This window comes from Malaclemys terrapin, chromosome 1 (genome assembly GCF_027887155.1).
Source record: "Malaclemys terrapin pileata isolate rMalTer1 chromosome 1, rMalTer1.hap1, whole genome shotgun sequence".
NCBI lineage: Eukaryota > Metazoa > Chordata > Testudines > Emydidae > Malaclemys > Malaclemys terrapin.
Genome location: NC_071505.1, coordinates 265,410,945 through 265,416,417, shown reverse-complemented (window position 1 = coordinate 265,416,417; position 5,473 = coordinate 265,410,945).

The following is a 5,473-nucleotide window of genomic DNA, read 5'->3' as shown; positions in this document are numbered from 1 at the left end:
CCAGGGAATGTGCTGATTCAGAACATACTTTCAGGCTTTTCTGTTAGCACACCTCTTAGGCAGTTCCTGGAGAACTTTGAAGCTGCCTCTGCAGAACAGAAACCTGAATGAAGGCAGGTAATGAGAATACTTGTGCTCCCGTGAGATGAATGCCCTTTGGTGTAGGGGCTCCAAGACAGTGTGCACTTGGTGAGTGTACGTTTGTGTGATGGGGTGAAAAAGATGGAGGTGTAGCAGCAAAAGCATCTAAGAAGAAGAAACAAGAAGGTGTCAGATAAATACACCAGGTCTGCTCAGTTTATCTTACACACCCCTGTTAGTTGCTTTCCCTACTACATCCCTGCTCTGATATACACACACTATCAGCAAGTAAGTGAATCACACTCTTTTTTCTGATCTATAATTTACTCCCCCATTTATGACACTTCTAAATATGGCCCAATGCTTTTGGAGCCATTTTTTAATGCTGTACGTTCAGTCCTTTTCCCTTCTGGGAAATTCTAGCACATGGAGTTCTGGTCCTGTACCTTGCTTGTAGCTGCTTGTTTTCTAGCTGTTTGTTTTCCTTTATGATACTTTCATTTGTCTTTGGTAAGAGGTCTGTTTTTGAGGCCAGTAGTTCTACATCCCACAATAGCATAGCCAATTTTTGTTCCATCTCTTCAGCTTTGCTTCCTAGAATCCACACTCCAGCAGAGAGAAAGTCAGATTTAGTATCCAACCAAGGTAATTTACTAGTCATTCTCCCCCCCCCCCAGTACAATAAGCACTAGTCCCTCTGCTACAGTATTCTATCCTATTTCCAAGGACGTTGAAGACCAAGCAAGGAGCTACATGGGCTCATGTGCATAAATCTTTGCAAGATCAGGCCCTAAATATGCTTTGGGTTATCAATCTGATGCTACATTTCTGCAATCTGAATTAAAATGGACATACAATGTAACAGGATTTCAGTTTACAGTAGGTTTTAGGTTTCAAAATCTGTATTTCATTATAGGTCTTTTTTAAAGCTCTGCTTTTATCTTGACAAGATTATTACTTACTGTAACCAGAGCAGACTTTTTCTTCAGCTATATTAGTCATTCCAATATTTTAAGTAGAAAATCATTTTGATTTATTTCTGGCTTTATTGACAATTCTGGTGCTTACCAATTGCCACACATGTCTCATCTATACTGAATAAATTGTACTGTGAGGTTCCCACCTGTTTTCTAGATTTTAAAAAGTAATCAACTATTTATCTAAGTGTTTATAGGGTCCCATCACCGTGAACATGTAACAACTGATTATGGTCTTCCCAGAGTTCATCTGAAAGGATTATGGTGGCGCATCCTCTAACATGATGCAGTTCTACCCACTGCTATGTTAATTCAGTGCAATGATTGCCAAAGGCACTCGCCAGTGGGGACAAGCACAAACTGAATCTGAAAAGTGGTTGAAGGGTCCCTGGCCAAGTTTGTGAGTCAGGGCAGAACTTGGCCCTGCAATTGAATAATGTAAAATCAACTACATTACTCTCAAAAGCAGGAATTCCTAGAAGCCCTTGAAAGCAAGGGAGGCAAAAATGACCCTTACCCCTCTAGCATCCTGCCCCACCTTGGGTACACGTATAATAACGGTGTTATTGTCATCAACTGGATGGCTAGGCACTGGCCTCAAGAAGTGTAGGGGTCCATGGTGTGGCTTACTGGAGACTTGTATCAGCTGCAGGATTGTTTTTCATCAGCCACATGTTGGGCTGTGATGGGAGCAGATGAATTCAGGGGCTGAGGGGTGATGGGTAGGGTTGGTCAGGCATGAAAGCCAGGGCTGGGAATGGCAGCACTAAAATAAGAATGTCTGTTTTAATAGAAGGATGGGAGGGGTCAGAGCAGTGTGAGGCTCATGGGGACAGGATGAGCAGGAAGAAACTCCCAGTGGGAAGAGAAGGAGGGAGACTGAAGGAAGTGCAAGCCCACTGTCCCAGTAATTCTTATACTTCTTACTCATGTAAGACCAGCACTGCTGCTGGGCCTGTCCCTAACCTCACTCTTACTGCCCCTTCTTGGAGGTCTGAGAATGAAGGGGTAAAGGTAACAGCTAGAAGGGATCACCTGGGTAACTGTGAACCCATCCCTTATTACAGCTACTGAATAGGGCCCACAGCTCCCTCTTAATCTCTGCCACCGTATTAGCAGAAATTATTCAGCTGGTTTTGGGGTAGCGTTATCTGGCACCATGTAGCCATGGCAGGAGTGGTAGCATTGAAACCTGTGGTGACCTGAGTGTAGAAGGGGGCCACATGGCAGGACAGCAACTGCAAGCAGCAGAGTGACAGGGAAGATTCTGAGAAGCAAAGATGGGTGGCCCATGCTCTGCTCTCGTTGCATTGTGGCTTCAATCACAGGACCATAAGAACATAAGAACGGCCATACTGGTCAGACCAAAGGTCCATCTAGCCCAGTATCCTGTCTTCTGACAGTGGCTAATGCCAGATGCCCCAGAGGGAATGAAAAGAACAGGTAATCATCAAGTGATCCATCCCCTGTCGCCCATTCCCAGCTTCTGGCAAACAAAGGCTAGTGACACCGTCTCTGCGCATCCTGGTTAATAGTCATTGATAGACCTAGTCTCCATGAATTTATCTAGTTCTTTTTTGAATCCTGTTATAGTCTTGGCCTTCACAACATCCTCTGGCAAGGAGTTCCACAGGCTGACTGTCCGTTGTGTGAAGAAATACTTCCTTTTGTTTGTTTTAAACCAGCTGCCTATTAATTTCATTTGGTGACCCCTAGTTCTTGTGTTATGAGAAGGAGTAAATAACACTTCCTTATTTACTTTCTCTATACCAGTCATGATTTTATAGACCTCATTCATATCCCGCCTTAGTCATCTCTTTTCCAAGCTGAAAAGTCCCAGTCTTATTAATCTCTCCCCATACAGAAGCCGTTCCATACCCCTAATGATTTTTGTTGCCCTTTTCTGACCTTTTCCAATTCTGAAGCCAGCTTGGAAACTTTGGGCCACTTCAGCCGTCCTTACGCAGGCCAAGCTCTCCTTGACTCAGCAGGAGTTGGGTCTGAGGAAGGAGTGAAGGTTTTAGCCTGCTGTCAAGGATTCCAGTGGGAGATCTCTGCAGAAGTACGTCTTTGATAATACATCACTCCTAGGGACCACCGCAATGGTGGGATGGGAGCAGCTCTAAATAAATAATGGAGATATGTTTAAAATAACTAATTTGTTGGCTTAAGGCTCCTGGCAGACGGTTTTACTGAAAAGGTTTCTTTATGCAATTGTGGTTTTGCTTGGGGTAGCTGAGGGAAGTCTGTAAACCCCAGCAGCTCTTGGAGTTTGACAGGTTTGGCACAGAGCATGAGGCAAGTATAAGTATTCGTGGGATCACTTCCCTTCATTTCAGTCAAACCTGGCTGGCAACACAGACGACGTTTTCTTTTAATTATTTGAGAGAGATGATTTAGTATTTCCAAGTTTTTTAGACTTCAGGTACATTGTCTCCCTTGCAAATGTAGAATTCGCCTTAACTTCACTAGGCTTTGCAGCTAGCCCTGCGGACTTGATCCTGCAATGTGCTGAGCACTGGGACTGTAGTCCAAATCAAGTGACAAAATGCACCCTGGCATACTCTTTAACACACTTTTGTGTGTACTAACGCTAAAGAACAATACTCCCACATTAACTAAAACAACCAAACACTAGTGATTCACTTTCCAGTGCCCTGTTACTCTGACTTCATCTCTCTCTCTCTCATACACACACACACTCGAGTAAGTGAGAAGCACTATTGTTACTGACCAATGTTATGTATTTTCAGAGATTGCAAATGAAAGTGCTCAGGTTAAGAATAGAAAATGTTGCAGCAACAACATTCATTTCTGATATGCTTGTAAATTGTCATGTCAGACGGCTGTTGTGTCATATGAGCAGTGTGCCATAGACTCATGAGTGTGGTGAAGGGAAAGAGCAGAAAGAGTCGGGAGTCCATTCAAAATATAGACTATAAGGGGGTCTTAATTTAGGATTTCTTTGGAACCCTATTACCTTAATTAAATGGCAAATGAAATTTAATGTGGATAAATGTAAAGTAATGAACATTGGAAAAAACAACCCCAACTATACGTACAATATAATGGGGGCTAATTTAGCTGCAACTAATCAGGAAAGAGACCTTGGAGTCATCGTGGATAGTTCTCTGAAGATGTCCATGCAGTGTGCAGCGGCAGTCAAAAAAGCAAACAGGATGTTAGGAATCATTCAAAAAAGGATAGAGAATAAGATGGAGACTATCTTATTGTCCTTATATAAATCTATGATACGCCCACATCTTGAATACTGCGTACAGATGTGGTCTCCTCATCTCAAAAAAGATATACTGGCATTGGAAAAGGTTCAGAAAAGGGCAACTAAAATGATTAGGGGTTTGGAATGGGTCCCATATGAGGAGAGATTAAAGAGGCTAGGACTTTTCAGCTTGGAAAAGAGGAGACTAAGGGGGGATAGGATAGAGGTATATAAAATCATGAGTGGTGTGGAGAAAGTGAATAAGAAAAAGCTATTTACTTGTTCCCATAATATAAGAACTAGGGGCCACCAAATGAAATTAATGGACAGCAGGTTTAAAACAAATAAAAGGAAGTTCTTCTTCACACAGCGCACAGTCAACCTGTGGAACTCCTTGCCTGAGGAGGTTGTGAAGGCTAGGACTATAACAGGGTTTAAAAGAGAACTAGACAAATTCATGGAGGTTAAGTCCATTAATGGCTATTAGCCAGGATGGGTAAGGAATGGTGTCCCTAGCCTCTGTTTGTCAGAGGGTGGAGATGGATGGCAGAGAGAGATCACTTGATCATTACCTGTTAGGTTCACTCCCTCTGGGGCACCTGGCACTGGCCACTGTCGGCAGACAGGATACTGGGCTGGATGGACCTTTGGTCTGACCCAGTATGGCCGTTCTTATGTTCTTATGTTATGTAATTTACAAAATTCCAGTAGCAGCTTCCTGAGAAATAAATATGCCTTTATAAATCCCTCTGTAAGGCAAAAAGGCTCATAACTGAAACACTTAACTGATGTCTACTATCAGTTCTAGGTTCTAACCTGCACTGAGCTCCTAACCCAAACTAGAGCTTCTGAAACAGGAGTGGGCTCTCAGGACCAGAATAAGCTCCTAAAACTAGAACAACCCCCTGAGTTAGGTTAAATTCCCAGGAAGCAAGAGAGCAAGCTTCTGAGCTGTATCAAATGTCCAAGCTGGAAGAAACTTGTGAGTTACCGTACACTCCCAGACTAACATATAATCCTGACTGATACTAAGGCATGGACATGGAAGAGGATCCTCAGACATGCTGGAGATTTCCAATGAGAACAAACTCCCAAACTGTAGTGACCAGCTCAGTTGGCGACTAGTTTTGTAATCCTCTAGCCCCACCCCTAACCAATCAGCCCCATGCACCTGACCCAAAATGGAGGCTCATGG